Here is a 17709-nt window from a genome sequence, read left to right as displayed (position 1 = left end):
AACACTTAACACTTACTAGCTGTGTGACCTTGAGCAAGTCTTTTAACCCTCATTGCCCCACAAAAACAAAAATAAAAGCAATACAAACAAACCTTATCTGTAAAGTCATTTGAACTCAGGTCCTCCTGAATCCAGGACTGGTGCTTTATCTACTACACCACCTAGCTGTCCCTTAAGATTTTATATACTTTATCTCATTTGATCCTCAAATCAGTTCTGTGAGGTAAGTGCTACAGGTATTATTATCTCCATTTTACAGATGAGGAAACTGAGGCTGAGAGAGGTTAAGTGACTTGTCCAGGGTCACACAGCTAGTAAGTGTCTGAAGTGGGATTTGAACCCAGGTCTTCCTGACTCCAAGTCCAGCACTCTCTGCCTTGCCATTCTGTCATTTTTGAGATCATACCCCAGTACTGCTTTTCTTACCCTTTTATTGACTATGAGGGCAATTCCATTTCTATTCAGGCCCCTCCTCCATGACAAGGCAGCCATCCATCCAGGAGGGGCTGGCTGGCCCACAGTAGGTGCTTATAAATTTGGAAAAGAGAAATTTGGCAAAATTTGGGAGAAATAGGGGAAAACATGAAGAAAAATCACTAGCCCCAGATTCTGTTTCTGGCTTATAATAGAAACAGAATCAAGGACAATTAAGGAGGCTATAAAAAATTAAGGAGGCTCAGGAAATAGAACCTAAAACTGCAGACTCAGGGAGGATAAGGAAAAGGTAGTTTGGTAAGATAAGGCAAGGTTAAAAAAGAAAAGATAAGCAGAATAATTGGACAGTTAAGAGAAACTGATAGAATGGTGAGTGGGGGCAAATTGCTGAAACAGATAGGAAGCTAGTGTCAGGATGAAGGGGAGGTAGGAGGTGTGGAGCTGTTGAAACAAGGAAAGGAATTTGAGTGAGGTCATTTGCAAAAAGTTTTAAACAGATGCTTATGATAGAGGTATAAACACTTGCAAGGCTGAAAAATATAAACCATGAGAGAGAGTAGTGGAATTTGTGCAGTGACTTGCATTTAGTAATGTTTCTCTTTCTGCCACAGCCAAATGGTTATTATCCATGTTCTAAGTGTTATGGGGGAAATGGGGTACGGGTTTGGGGTAGAGGTAGGGGTTCTTAGGGATTCCTCTTTAAAGAATTACACCCTCTTGCACACAAAAGCAGTTAGAATAAGATGGTAGTTTATTTAGGGGCAAGGGAAGGGAAGGGGGGGAAAGGAAGGGAAACCAAGAGAAACCAAGAGAAATCCTTGGATTAGATCAGATTGGATCAGATTGTTTACTGTCTTGGGGAGGGAAGGGAGGAAAATTTGGAACTCAAAATCTTATAAAAACAAATGTTGAAAACAATCTCTACATGTAACTAGAAAATAATAAAATACTTTTATGATAAAAAAGTATGATTGGTTAGTTGTTGTCCTTTGTTATCTTAAGAAGACCAGAATGATATCACTATGTCAGGATGAAGGTATATTGTGTCCAGTTGTGGCTGATTAGACCAACATGAGCTCAGAATGCTCTACCAGAGGTTAGACACAGTCTATTTGCACATTTGGAATGGAAATGTCTCTACATTTGTGCACCTCATGTTTCTTTTGTTTTGTTTTGTTTTTGTTTGTTTGTTTGTTTTTGGTTTTTGTCTTTTTGCAGGGCAATGGGGGTTAAGTGACTTGCCCAGGGTCACACAGCTAGTAAGTATCAAGTGTCTGAGGCCGGATTTGAACTCAGGTACTCCTGAATCCAGGGCCAGTGCTTTATCCATTGCACCACCTAGCCGCCTCCACCTCATGTTTCTTTTGAGCTATTGCAGCTCTGCTTTGCTCATAGAGCATAGAGACTTCTTTGATGCAGCCATGCCATGCTGGGCAGTCCTGGGCCAGTGTCTCCCATGTCTCACAATCAATTCCAAAGTTTTTCATTGAGATCCTGAGAGAGTGTCTTTGTATTGCTTCTTCTGACTTCTGTGAGAGTACTTGCCTTGTGTGAGCTCTCTGTAAGATAGTCTTTTAGGCAAATGTATATGTGGCATTTGAACAATGTGGCCAGTCCATCAGAGTTGCATTTTTTGTAGTAGAGCTTGAATGCCTGGCAATTCAGCTTAAGAAACGACCTCCACGATCAGTTTGGAACTATGCTGAAAGGGCTATAAAACTGTGCATACCCTTTGACCCAGCAATACCACTATTAGTTCTGTATCCCAAAGAGATCATAAAAAGGGGAAAGGACCCACATGTACAAAAATATTTATAGCAGCTCTTTATGTGATGGCAAAGAATTGGAAATTGAAGGGATACCCATCAATTGGGGAATGGCTGAACAAGTTGTGGCATATGAATATAATAGAATATTATTGTTCTATAAGAAATGATGAGTAGACAGATTTCAGAAAAACCCGGACTTACATGAACTGATACTGAGTGAAATAAGCGGAACCAGAAGAACACTGTACACAGCAACAGCAACATTGTGCAATGATCAACTGTGATAGACTTAGCTCTTCTCAGCAATACAGTGATCCAAGACAATTCCAAAAGACTCCAAAAGACTCATGATGTAAAACGCTCTCTACATCCCGAAAAAGGACTATGGAATCTTAATGCAGATCAAAGCGTGCTATTTTAACTTTATTTGTCCTTTTTGTGGCTTTTCCCTTTTGTTCTGATTCTTCTTTCACAACATGACTAATATAGAAATATGCTTAACATACTGTACATATATAACCTATATCAGATTGCTTGCTGTCTGGGGAGGGGGGATGGAAGGAAAGGAGAAAAATTTGGATCTTACAAAAAATACCATTAAAGGGGGAAAAAAGGACTTTCACATCCAGGCTCTTATTTTGCCAAGTGCTTTTCAGAATCATCCTAAGACAATTCAAATGGAAGCAATTCCGTTTCCTGGCATGTTGCTGGTTACTGTTGAGGTTTCACAAACATAACAATGAGGTCAGCACAAGGACTCTGTAGACCTTGGTAGGTAGCCTAATACTTCTTCTCTTTCACACTTTCCTTCAGAGCCTCCTAAACACTGAGCTAACTCTGGCAATGTGTGCATCAACCTCATCGTCTAGGTGTACATCCCTGGAAAGTGAACTTACCCATAGCATTCTAAATTTATCCATTTACTGTAACCAATAGTTCCATGGATGGATGATGTGGTGCTGGTTGGTGGAGAACTTCTTTTTTCTTGGCGTTGGCAAGCCAAAATTAGCACAAGCAGCAGAGAATCAGCCCATACTCTATTGCATACCCAGTCTCAGAGGCTGCACTGAGTGCACAATCATCTGTAAACAAAAAATCATTTAACAACTTTCCCTCCAATTTAAGTCTAGGCTTGTAGCCTTTTCAAGTTAAGTAATTTATTGTGATAGCTGATCTTCATGGTGTTTTTATCCTTGTTGAAGGTTTCTGACAACACTGCTGAAAACATCATGGCAAAAGCCTGGGAGTGAACCCACAGCCCTGCTTCACTGCATGGGTGCCTGTGAGAGCATTGTCCATTATCCAAACCTCTGCAAGCATGCCATCATGGAACTGGCATCCGATACTGATGAGCTTCTCCAGACACCCAAATTTTACCATGATCTTCCACAAGCCCTCACGACTGACGGAATCAAAGGCTTTGGTCAGATCAATGAACATTGTAGTAGAGCTTGAATGCCTGGCAATTCAGCTTAAGAAACGACCTCCACGATCAGTTTGGAACTATGACCAAAGGTCTATAAAACTGTGCATACCCTTTGACCCAGCAATACCACTATTAGTTCTGTATCCCAAAGAGATCATAAAAAGGGGAAAGGACCCACATGTACAAAAATATTTATAGCAGCTCTTTATGTGATGTTCACATAAACATATGTGATGTTCAGTTCCTAGCATTTCTCCTGGAGTTGTTGGGCAGCAAATACCATATCAACTGAGCCTCAGCCCTTTCTGAAGTCACATGGGCTCTTGGGTAGATGACCATCTTCCAGGTAAAGAATCACCTATTAAGGAGGACTCTAGCAAGAATCTTGCCAGCAATGACTAAGAGAGTGACAGCCTCCCTTGATTGTCACAGGACAACCTATTTTATTTTATTTTCCTTTATAGAGATGGACATCCTTGAACTCAGGGGATAACCTCCTCTTGCTATATAACCTGGAAGATTTCCTTTTTATATGAACAGTGGACCCCCTGCCTTGCAAATCTCAAATGGAATAGAATCAGCACTAGATGCTTTGCCACATAAAAGGATCCTAATAGCATTCAAAGCCTTTTCAGTTGGAAGTTCAGCTAGAGAGGGATTAACTTCAACGATTGTCATGGCCATTGACTGATGACAGTCTGTTGAAAATGCTATAGAAGTCTTCAGCCCATCTCTCCAGGATCATGTTCTTATCATTAATCAATGTGGCTCCATTGGTGCTGAATAGTTAAGGTACCTTAGGCCCATAAATAGACTTCAGGGCATCAAAAAAGCACTTTGGATTGTTACTTTCAGCTTAAAACCAAATTTCATCTGCCTTCTTACTTAGCCAAGAATCTTGAATCTCTCTAAACTTCAGTTGTACTTTACCATTTTTGTTTTTTTGTTTTTGGTGAGGCAATTGGGGTTAAGTGATTTGCCCAGGGTCACACAGCTAGTAAGTGTTAAGTGTCTGAGGCTGGATTTGAACTCAGGTCCTTCTGACTCCAGGGTCAGTGCTCTATCCACTGCACCACCTGGCTGCCCCCTGTACTTTACTTTTGATGGAGTTAAACGCCACCTTCTTACAGCAGATGAACTATCCTGCTGGTAAATCCTGTGGAGTTCTTGCTTTTCATTTAGCAGCTTCTGAATTTCCCCATCATTTATATCACACCAATCTTGATGTTTGTGAGTGTTCTGGCCTAGATGAGTAAATGCAGTGCTCTATACCAAATCTCTGAAAGCTCACACTCCCTTTCTGCTTCATTGTTGTCAACCATGTGTTGGTTCAGTTTTCTTTCCAAGTTAGCAACAAGCCATTTACACTTAGAGAAGTGCTCTAGTCTGTTGATATTAAGTCTGGTAGTCATCTTGCCTTGGGGCTGCCACTTTGGCTTAATGTGAATGTTTGGCTTGGAGAGGGTAAGTCTATGATCAGTCCAGCACTTTGTACCACATATTGCCTTTGTCACTCTTACATCCTATCTCTTCTCCCTATAATAACATAGTCTATTAAATGCAATGTTTGCTCCACAAAGTTTTATCGTGTTTAGGCAAGCAGAAGACAGTGTTAGCGATGAGAAAGTCACGGGACACATAAGTCTTCAATGGTAAGTTACTGTTGCTGCTTCTGACTCTGTTCCTCCCACAAACTGCCTGCCATGTCTGATAGTCTGTGTCTATTCAGGCATTAAAGTCACCCAGAATTAGAAGTTTGTCATCTTCGAGCACATTTATAATGAGGGTCTCCAGGGCTCCATAAAACTTTTCTTTGCTCTCATCAGGGTTCATTATGGTGGCATGGAACTTTCTTGCAAGTGGCAAATCACATTGTCAAGAGTCTGTCCTTCTATTCTCAACAATACAATGACCCAAGACAATCCCAAAGGAATATTGATGAAACATACTATCCACTTCCAAAGAAAGAATTGATATTGATGGGACAGACTGAAGCAGGCTATTTTTCACTTTCATTTTTTTTTCTTTTAATCAAGTTTTCTTGTACAAAATGACAGATATGATAATGTTTTACATAATCAGACATGTAGAACCCATATATGATTGTTTGCCACCTTGGGTGGGGAGGGAGGGAAAGAGGGATAAAAATTGGAACCCAAATCTATAAATAAAAATGTTTATTATTAAAATGAATGAATGAACAAATGATTGAATTAATTAATTCTTTTTTTAAAAAAAGAGTCTTGGGCGGCTAGGTGGTGCAGTGGATAAAGCACCGGCCCTGGATTCAGGAGTACCTGAGTTCAAATCCGGCCTGAGACACTTAACACTTACTAGCTGTGTGACCCTGGGCAAGTCACTTGGCCCCAATTGCCTCACCAAAAAAAAAAAGTCAAGATGACTGGTAATAGCTCAAGATTCAAAAGATAACCCTGGCAACTTCAATGTCTAACCGAGCTCTAAGTGCTGCGGTAAAAAGTGAAAGCTTTTAACAGTCGGTTAAGATAACTGAAGGATGCCAGTTTTTGAAGGACCACCCTTTCAGGGAGGAGACTGTGTCTGCTAAGCACTCCACTTCCGGGGTTCGAGCTTAAAGGCAAGGAGAGAATGGAAGTGGAGCCTCTTTTCGCTTGCTGGCTCACTCGGCACACAGACACACTGACTCAGGTTCCACAGCGTGGTCCTGGGTGATGCGCCTGGTCCTCCGTAATAGCGTGCTTGACGTGGTTCTCAGCCTCAGAGGTGGCCTTGGGTTTTTGGTGAGTTTGGTGAGTTCTATAGACTAAGCTTAGATCTAAGACTATTTGTATTTCTACTTTCCTATCTCTCTAATCAACATCACCTTGTTTTGTTGGCTAATTAATTCCCAAACAATAAAAGCTAAGTAATCCATCTCTAACTAAAGCTCAGAGGCTTTCACTTACTGGTCTGGGAGATATATAAGGGAAAGGTTAAAGGGGAGTTTAATGCTCTTGTATACAATTTTAAATCTCACAGTGCTCTGCTGCCTTCATGGCCTATTGGAACAAGTCATTCATATCCACCTATTCCACTAGGGGAAGTGTTCACATGCTTAGGGTAGAAACCCCCTAACTCACTAATGGGTTTGAGGTCCCTTGGTTACTCTCAACACAGTATAGCCTGCCTGCCAAAACAGTTTACTAGGGTATAGACAACTCATGCTACAATTTTGTGGAGCGACAGATGAGAGTTGGGTGGCAGGTAGACACCAAAGGTGGAAAGCATCCTTGAAAAGGCCTCAGCAGCCCTCACACTAGAGGTGCTAGTGTTCCCCAAACATCTGTATACCCTAAAATATGGTAAAAATCTATTTCCTAAATGTCTTGAGAATCTAATTAAAAGGGCTTTTAATTTTAAAAAGTATGAGGGAGGAGGGGCAGCCAGATGGCGCAGTGGATAGAGCACCGGCCCTGGATTCAGAAGTACCTGAGTTCAAATCCGGCCTCAGACACTTAACACTTACTAGCTGTGTGACCCTGGGCAAGTCACTTAACCCCAATTGCCCCGCAAAAAAAAAAAAAAAAGTATGAGGGAGGGAAGAGACTCTGTGTATATTTTCTAAGTTGGATACCATAGAGAGTAGCTACAAAGAAGGAAGAATAGTGATCGAGACAAGAATTCACAGGAGACAAAAAGAGAAAGGAGCCAATAGAAAAATCCATAGCATCAAATTTCGATACACAAATGCCCAAAGTCTGGCATCAAACAAGAGAAACTAGAGGTCCCAATGCAAAGGGGCAAATTTGACCTCATAGGCATCACTGAGACTGAGCAAAATGAAACTCATGACTGAACCATAGCAGTGAATGAATATATCTTATTCAAAGGAAACTTTATTCAAAAGGGGATGAGGCAGCGTTTTACATTAAGAAGGTATGCTCATAATTTGGAATTATGCCCAAAGGGCGATAAAGCTGTGCATACCCTTTGAACCAGCAATACCACTTTTAGATCTTTTTCCCAAAGAACTCATGGAAAGGGGAAAGGGACCCACATGTACAAAAATATTTATAGCTGCTCTTTACGTGGTAGCAAGGAATTGGAAGTTGAGGGGGTACCCATCAATTGGGGAATGGCTGGACAAGTTGTGGTATATGAATACAATGGAATACTATTGTGCTGTAAGAAATGATGAGCAGGAGGAGTTCAGAGAAACCTGGAGGGTTTTACGTGAGCTGATGATGAGTGAGATGAGCAGAACCAGAAGAACATTGTACACAGTATCATCAACATTGAGTGTTGATCTACTGTGATGGACTATATTCTTCTCACCAATGCAATGGTACAGAAGAGTTCCAGGGAACTCATGATGGAAGAGGATCTCCAAATCCAAGGAAGAAAAAAAAAAGAACTGTGGAGTATAGATGCTGAATGAACCATACTATTTCTTTTGTTTTTGGTGCTGTTGTTTTTTTTTCTATTTTGAGATTTTTCATCATTGCTCTGATTTTTTCTCTTATAACAGGACTAATGCAGAAATAGGATTAATGTTATTATGTGTATATATATATATGTGTGTGTATAGATATGTATATGTATATGTATATAGATACATAGATATAACCTATATCAGATTACCTGCTGTCTAGGGGATGGGGGAGGGAGGGGAGGGAGGGAGAAAAATCTGAAATTGGAAAGCTTGTATAAACAAAAGTTGAGAACTATACTTGTAACGGAAAAAATAAAATACCTTATATGTAAAATAAAATTAAAAAAAAAAAAGAAGGTATGCTCATGTGAGGAAGGGCAGGAAACATAGGGGAAGCCTGAAAGAGAGTATTTAAGACCCACCCCCATTGGAGTGTACTGTAGAACACCTGGACAGAAAGAACTAGAAAACTTGGGAAACAGATCCTAAGCCTGGCTCAGAGGTAGAGCAGTGACAGGGGACTTAAATTATCCAGTTTCTCTCTCTCTCTCTCTCTTTCTCTCTCTCTCTGCCAAAATCCTAGTGTCTAATAACATCTTCATTTAACTTGGTGATAATTTCATCCTTCAAAAGGTGGAGAAACCAACAAAGAGTATTGGATTCTTGCTAACAGGGAGGAACTGGTTGTTGGGATAAAAATGATGGGAAATAGTGTGGAGTGACCATTTAATCCTAGAGTTTGTGATAGAGTCAGAGAGGAATTCCGGGCACAATCTATTACATACCATAAATTTTGGGAAAGCAAATGTCAAAAAGTTTAGAGGAAAGACAGGTAGGGTTCCATAAAGTGCTTCAGGGAAAGTTAGCCCAGAGGGGATGGCACATATTTAAGAATGAAATTCAAAAGAAATAAAAGGAAATCATTTCAGTAAGGAAGAAAAACAGGATTTATCTGAAGAGACCAGTGCAGATGCATAGGAAATTGAGCAACTTTTAAGGGGTTCAGCAAGAGATGTGCAATCTTGCCTTTCCTGGTTTTGGCTAAATATTCATTATAGCTCAGCATTTGGGAGTTTTAAGGATGACAACATCTCTGACCCTGCCCCTTTTGCTGACTCTGCTAAAGGGCTGTTGGGGATGACAAAGCCAGTTACCTTTATAAAGGAAGTGGCTCCACCTCATGGCCTTCATCTTCTTTGGATTCCTCATATATATAGGAAGCCAATTTCTCTTCACATTAGCAGAAATGGTTGCCATGGAAACACAGAAGCTAAAGGTCACTTCTTTTTTTTAAAATAATAAACGTTTTTATTTATAGTTTTGGGTTCTGATTTTTATCCCTCTTTCCCTCCCTCCCCTCCCCCTCCCTGAGGTAGCAAACAGATATGGGTTATACATGTATGATTATTGAAAACACTAACATATTTGTCATTTTGTACAAGAAAACTTGATTAAAAGAAAAAAACGAAAGTAAGCGAAAAATAGCATGCTTCAGTCTGTTTCATCAATATCAGTTCTTTCTTTGGAGCTGGATAGTGTGTTTCATCAATAGTCCTTTGGGATTGTCTTGGATCATTGTATTGTGAGAAAATAATGGGGTTTTGGGACTCTCCAGAGGCTGCTGAAAGAGCCAGGTCTGACCTTTCTTTGTTTATTTATTTTTTGTTTTTTTGTGGGGCAATGAGGGTTAAGTGACTTGCCCAGGGTCACACAGCTAGTAAGTGTCAAGTGTTTGAGGCTGGATTTGAACTCAGGTCCTCCTGAATACAAGGCCAGTGTTTTAATCCACTGTGCCACCTAGCTGCCCGGGTCTGACCTTTCTTAAGGTCAGCCTGGAGTCAGGAAGTTACCTCATTCAAAACCACACCTACCTGAAAGCCTTGTTCCCCCCAGAGGATCTGTTCTCTGACCTCAGCACAACTGGACATACAGTGAACCAATAGATTTGAGTGATGCTAGCCAATTAGCTTTGAACAATATTTATGGGCAGGCTCTCCTCCTTCCCTCAGCAAGCTTTTAAAGACACTTGATCTCTTTTGCCTGGGAACTTGGAAAAGAGCTGATGCAGGCCACTAGGGTACCCCATTTTCTCTCTTGTCTCTCTTCTATTTCCTAGATAGGCTTTCCTATCCTTCAGAGCCATGTGCATTCTCTTTACTAATATTTAATATGCTTTCCTTTTTTTTTTTCAAACAAGAAAGTAGAGAGGACTAAAGTGCACTACACTAAGCCACAATGAACAATCAGTCTGGAATGATAGGAGTCCCACGGCACAAAATCAAGAAGTAGGTAGTGTGGGAATTTATTGTGATTTGGGGACTCTGCCTTTGGGCTGAGATTAAAAAGCCTTAGGCCCTCAGGGTTTTTCCCTGTGTAAGCAGAGCTGCCCCTCCCCCTCTGCTATCCCAGGCTTGTCCTGCCAGGCAGGACAAGCAGGGGGCACGGCCCCCTCGAGCCCTGGGTGTGGTGCTCATGACTCACTCACTCGAGCCCCGCGCGCACTAGCCAGTGGATTAGCTTGGCTTGTGTCGGGGCACCGGGAGCCTGAGGTTTACTGTGAGAGAAGAGATGCTGAGGGGGGTGTTGACAAGAGAGATGGAGAAAAAGCTAAGGAGAAGGTAGAGATGCTGGGAGGTTAATGAGAGAAGAAGTGCTTGGGGGTTCATCGCGACAGTACAGAAAGGGGGTTCACAAAGGAGACTGAGGCTATGGCAGTGAGAAAGAAGTTAAAGAATGAAGCAGGGGGCTTTTCAGTGAGGGGGACGCTAGAAGAAGGTTGGTTGGTACGGAGACGCAGGAGGACGCTAAGAAAGTTCCAGGTGAGGCACACAGGAAGCGCAAGCGGTGGCAGCAGGAGAGATAGTTAAAAGATAAAGTGGAGAGTTCCTTGGCAGAAAAGCTGACAGGTCGTATTTTATTTTTGTTGTCCTTGTTTCTATATTTAACTCTAAGTTTATTCACCTAAATAAACCCCATATTTGCTTTAATTAAAAGAGGCATTTTAATCCTTTTTTTCTTATCAGGCTGAGCAGTCAAAAATTCACAGAGTAGGACCCCAGCTAGTCAGTAAAATATTTCACATTTGAATGGTGACCGCAGCAGGACTTATAGCCCAATTATAATTTTTCTAAACTTATAATTTTTCTTATAGTTATAATTTTTCATACAAGTACAATTATATAAGTTTTTCAGATTAGATATAGTTAAAAAATTTTTTTTACAATTACATTCATATATCACAACTTGTTTAGCCTTTCCCCAATTGATGGGCATTCTCTTGATTTCTAATTCTGTGCCACCACAAAGAGAGCTGCTATAAATATTTTTTGTACATGTAGATCCTTTTTCCCTTTTTTATGATCTCTTTGGGATACAGACTTAGTACTGGTATTACTGGGTCAAAGGGTATGCACAGCCCCATAGCCCTTTGGGCATAGTTCCAAATTGCTCTCCAGAATGGCTGGATCTGTTCACAACTTCACCAACAATGCATTAGTGTTCCAATTTTTCCACAGCTTCTCCATTATTTATTATTTTCCTCTTTTGTCATATTAGCCAATCTGATATGTGTGAGGTGGTACCTCAGAGTTGTTTTAATTTGCATTTCTCTAATCAATAGTGACAGAGCATTTCTTCATGTGGCAATAGATAGCTTTGATTTCTTCATCTGAAAAATGCCTGTTCATATCCTTTGACCATTTCTCAATTGGGGAATGACTTGCATTCTTATAAATTTGATTTAGTTCCCTATATGTTTTAGAAATTAGGCCTTAATCAGAAACACTGGCTGTAAAAATTGTTTCCCAGCTTTCTGCTTTCCTTCTAATCTTGGCTGCATTGCTTCTGTTTGTATAAAAACTTTTTAATTTAATGTAATCAGAATCATCCATTTTGCATTTCATATTATTCTCTCTCTCTTATTTGGTCATAAATTGTTCTCCTTTCCATAGATCTGAGAGGTAAACTATTCCTTCCTCTCTTAATTTACCTATGGTATCACCTTTTATGGCTAAATCATATACCCATTTTGACCTTATTTTGGTATATGGTGTAAGATGTTGGTCTATGCCTAGTTTCTGCCATACTGTCTTCCAGTTTTCCCAGCAGTGTTTGTCAAATAGTGAGTTCTAATCCCAGAAACTGAAGACTTTGGGTTTAACAAACAGTAGATTACTACAGTCATTTACTACTGTGTCTCCTGTGCCTAAACTATTCCACTCATCCACCACTCTATTTCTTAGCCAGTACCAAAGAGTTTTTTGTTTTGTTTTGTTTTTTTAAGTGAGGCAATTGGGGTGAAGTGACTTGCCCAAGGTCACAGTGCTAGTAAGTGTTAAGTGTCTGAGGCCGGATTTGAACTCAGGTACTCCTGACTCCAGGGCCGGTGCTCTATCCACTGTGCCACCTAGCTGCCCAGCGCCACCTAGCTGCCCCAAAGAGTTTTAATGACTGCCGCTTTATAATATAGCTTTAGATTTGATATGGCTAGCCCATCTTCCTGTGCATTTTTTTTCATTAGTTCCCTTGATATTCTTGACCTTTTGTTCTCCCTGATGAATTTTGTTAATATTTTTTCTAGCTCTATAAAATAATTTTTTAGGTAATCTGGTATGGCACTGAATAAGTAAATTAATTTAGGTAGAATAGAGGATATTTTCAAATATTTCTTACAGTAGGTAGAATCTGCATTAAGAGGTAGCATGTCCTTTTGTCAGGGAGGTGTCAAATGGTGGTCAGAGTCCTTTGTCAGATGGTAGAGCTAACAGCATAGTGCTTCATAGGGAGAGTGAAGTTTCCAGATGATTTCTGCCTTCCTGAGAATGTCACTAAGGGTCATTCCATCTCTGCTCCTGTGGCCTCAGTGCTCAGCACAGTCTGATTACTTGGACCTCTGCTTCATCTTTCTCCTCTTGCATTTCAGCCTACGCATTCATTTCTTCCTCCACTTGGCTCTCATGGCGCAGTGGAAATCGACAAGATGACACTAAGAAGAAGAGCTAAAATTAGTATTTCTTTTTTCTTTCTTTCTTTCTTTTCTTTTCTTTTCTTTTCTTTTTTTTTTTTTTTTGCTTGCAATGAGGGTTAAGTGACTTGCCCAGGGTCACACAGCTAGTAAGGGTCAAGTGTCTGAGGCTGGATTTTGTGTGGGACAATTATGGATTTGAGTCAGATTAAACTCTGAGGATGGAGTATGAAAGATACCTAGCCCCGCCCCCCAGAATAGCTAGCCTCTCGCTTTGCCTAAAAGTTAATTGCTTGTCAAATTCTCACTGTCTCCTTTAAGTTTTATCGTTGAGATAATGGACTTGGGACAGTTCTGTAAACTTTGGGGATGGGGTCTGGGAGATATCCAGTCCCCCAGTAAGTTTTATTACTTGTCACAGTTCTACCAATTAACACTATTTACTTTACTTCTGCTTAGTTCCCATATGCCAGCTACACCTTAGTTTATGGCCTGTAATAAAAAACTCCCCTCTCACATGTCAGAATCCCAGTCCCTGTCATGGCAGATAAGGGAGTGATTTCTGCCTCCCTCTTTCTTTGACATTCCTCAGACTTGTACTCCTTCCCCTTCTCCCCTTTGTTCTTGGACATATCTCCATATATGGATCAAGAGCTGGGTACGCACCTTGGGTGAGACAGGATTGGATGTTAGATTGTGAGCTCATCCACCCTAGGTGTACGTGGGGACAGTCCTTTTCAAGATTACTATAAAAACCTAGAGGATTGGGCATATCTTTGCAAGACTTCAATGTGTAATTGGGTTTTGCCCGTCCTCATGAGGATGTAATAAATCTGTCTCTGTTTGACTTGGTGGTCTCCTCGAGTTATTTGTATAAACTGAGGCAGTTTGTCCCAAACAATTTGAACTCAGATCCTCCTGAATCCAGGGCCAGTGCTTTATCCACTGTGCCACCTAGCTGACTCAATATACTTTAATAAATGCTTAAAGCCTCCAAACTGGTGCAGTAGCCTCTAATTTATAAGTAACAAATATATGATAAACCCCAACTAATTTTTCCTACGCTTGGGACAGAAATAGGGTGACTCACATATAGTTTTACTCGTCACAGTTTTGTTGAGAATAGTCAAGTCATTCACAGTTCTTCATCAAACAATATTGCTGTTTCTGTGCATTAATGTTCTCTTGGTTCTGCTCACTTCACTATACATCATCTCATATACGTCTTTACAGGCCTTTCTGAAGTCATCCTACTTGTCATTTCTTATAGCACCATCATAGACCACAGCTTGTTTAGCCATTCCCCAATTGATGGGCATTCCTTTGATTTCCAATTCTTAGTCACCACAAAAAGAGCTGCTATAAATATTTTTGCACAAACAGGTCTTTTTCTCCTAAAGGCTGCTTCTTGCCCAGGTGATCTTGATCCTTGGCTTTGGTCTTGTCTTTTCCATATTTTTCCTTTTTTATCTCAAGGGAATGAGTATCTATCCCAAAATGGGCATGTTCAGGCGTGGAGCACCTTGTGAATTTAAGAAGTATGATAGCCATGGATCCTTCGATCAGAGCAGCCTCGCAGCAAGGGGAAGAGTCCTCATCCTCAGCAATTATCCTATTATTTTTGTAGCAGATGACCACCAATAAAGGAACTAGGCCAAACTCTGGCCTGTCTTGCCAGAAGCTATCTACCATTGAGGAAGAAGGAGAAGAGCTGAGGTGAAATGCTACATAAAGAAAGCTTTAAGTTTAGGGGATATTTAAGTTTGAAACTCCTAGCAAACTATAACAGTAGTTTGTAGTGATGCTTATTTAAGTTTGTTTCTGTCAAATGTATTTCTGTGGGTAGCATTTCTTTTTTGTGTAGGAAATACCTGTTCCTTACTTAATTTTTATTGCATATTGAGTACTCTTCTATTTTTTCCTTTGGGAATACCTTAGACATGACCTAAATTATTATTATTTTTTTTTTTTAGTGAGGCAATTGGGGTTAAGTGACTTGCCCAGGGTCACACAGCTAGTAAGTGTCAAGTGTCTGAGGCCGGATTTGAACTCAGGTACTCCTGACTCCAGGGCTGGTGCTCTATCCACTGCACCACCTAGCTGCCCCTCATGACCTAAAATTTTAAATAAATCATGCTTAGGTTGTTGGGGTGAGGTTTTAACAAGCCAAAATTTGAAAAAGGAAACTAAGCCTCCCTATTAGAAGCCAGGTTTCCCCAGAACTGAACCTGCTCCATACCAGGTATATGGGTCTAGAACAGATGGGACCCTTGGCCTCGCCAGTCTGTAAACTCCTGGCTGACTGGAGCTTCCAATCTGTGAGGGGGGGTTTTTTAAAAGATCCTCCAGATTCATTAAGCCCTGTGTGGGGACCTAATCTGTAAGGGCCTGCCCCTTCCCCAACTGCTTCTCCCAGATTAACAAGAAACAAGATTAAAAAGTCTCCTTTCAATAAAAGCAAAAAAGCAGGGTTTATTGATATGTAACAAACTTAGAAATAAGGACAAAGAAAAGCAAGATATGCGACCTGTGAACTTGATACCCCCTGCGAGTCTCTTGTCTCTTGCCTTCCACCGTGAACTCTCCTAGCTTTCTCCTTGTCTCCTCCTCCCGTCTTCCCGGTAGCTCACTCTCTGCGGATGTGGCTGGCCTGATGTGGCTGGCCGCTGCCACCACCGCCTGTGCTCCCTAGCTCACTGCTTGCTCTATAACCGCTGCCTACACTTTCTCTCGTCTCCTCCCATTGCTCGCCTCTTGTCTACCATCCTCGCCCCCTGTCTCCTTTCTCCATAGCTCCTTCACATCTCTTGCTCATCTACCCCCCAGAATAAAAAAAACCTTCTCTCACAGGAAACTCGGGCCGACTGCCCACACACCCCAAGCTAATTAGTTGGCACCTCCAGGGGCCATGCCCAAGGCCAGCTGGGGCATGGAGCTTCTGTATGCACCCCTGTCTGGCAGAGTAAGCCAGCGCTTGGGGCCTCCGTGCATACCCCTGGCTGGGCAGAGGGACCTGGGGCATGCCTGGGTTTTCCATGATGTGCCCAAGGCTTATGTGCCCAGGGGCAGAGGGAGCCAGGTGGGGCGCACCTGAGGCTTTTTAATTTTAGCCAAAGATGGGGGTCCCCAAACCAATTTCTTTTTGTGAGGCAATTGGGGTTAAGTGACTTGCCCAGGGTCACACAGCTAACAAGTGTCAAGTGTCTGGGGCCAGATTTGAACTCAGGTCCTCCTGAATCCAGGGCTGGTGCTCTATCCACTGCGCCACCTAGCTGCCCCCCCAAACCAATTCTTACAGTGGAAAGGGAAGAGAATAGTGTCCTAGGCCCCTAGGCCCAGCAGTAGGTCATATTGTTACAAAAGAAATGTACACATAATAGAAGCAATGGTAGATGATGACTGCAAGATCATGATGTGGTCCTAGAAAATAGTATCAGGAGTGCTAAAATTCAAAATGGACTGAGACTGGACAGTAAAGCAAAGACTAATAAGAAAGGTTTGCTTTGGGGGGGTTGTTTACAGTGACTTGAATAAGGGCATAGATGGCATCCCTATAAAATTTGTATATAACAATACCATTTGACAGCCAGGATCCAAAAAGATCTTGATGGGTTAGAACACTGATTCAGTAGGGATAAATGTAAAGTTTCACACTAGGGTACATTTATAACATGAATGTTATATCATGCTCAGGCCACGGTTTGTCTTTCTAAAAGATCCAGGGGACTAGTGGACTGCAAGCTTAATATTGAGTCAGCAGTGAGATATGGTAGCCAAGAGAGCTGATGCAGTCTTGGGATATATTGAGAAGCATAACTCAAGAATGAGGACATGATAGTCTGTCATAGAGATACAACTTGGCAGTTATTCCTGCTGGTGCTATAGCCACATCTATTCAAGACTTAGAAAAAAAGTTTTTGCCACCAAAGTCCTTGGCACTGTCAAATACTTCAACATTAGAAACTGATATAATTTTATTGGTAGAAATGGCGTTAAAGAAGAGGCATTAAAGGGCGATAAAGCTGTGCATACCCTTTGACCCAGCAATACCACTTTTGGGTCTTTTTCCCAAAGAGATCATGGAAGGGGGAAAGGGACCCACATGTACAAAAATATTTATAGCTGCTCTTTATGTGGTGGCAAAGAATTGGAAGTTGAGGGGGTGCCCATCAATTGGGGAATGGCTGGACAAGTTGTGGTATATGAATACAATGGAATACTATTGTGCTATAAGAAATGATCAGAGAAACCTGGAGGGTCTTGCGTGGGCTGATGATGAGTGAGATGAGCAGAACTAGAAGAACATTGTACACAGTAACATCAACATTGAGTGTTGATCTACTGTGATGGACTATATTCTTCTCACCAATGCAATGGCACAGAAGAGTTCCAGGGAACTCGTGATGGAAGAGGATCTCCAAATCCAGGAAAAAAAAAGAACTGCGGAGTATAGATGCTAAATGAACCATACTATTTCTTTTGTTTTAGATGCTGTTGTTTTTTTTCTATTTTGAGGTTTTCCATCATTGCTCTGATTTTTTTTCTCTTATAACATGACTAATGCAGAAATAGGATTAATGTTATTATGTGTGTATATATATACATACACACATAATAACATTAATCCTATTTCTGCATTAGTCATGTTATATGTATGTATATGTATATATATGTATGTGTATATATATATGTATGTGTGTGTGTATATATATATATAACCTATATC

The sequence above is a fragment of the Dromiciops gliroides genome, chromosome 4 (genome assembly GCF_019393635.1).
Source record: "Dromiciops gliroides isolate mDroGli1 chromosome 4, mDroGli1.pri, whole genome shotgun sequence".
Taxonomy (NCBI): domain Eukaryota; kingdom Metazoa; phylum Chordata; class Mammalia; order Microbiotheria; family Microbiotheriidae; genus Dromiciops; species Dromiciops gliroides.
The sequence above is the reverse complement of the archived record's forward strand: the minus strand, read 5'-3'. Positions refer to the sequence as shown.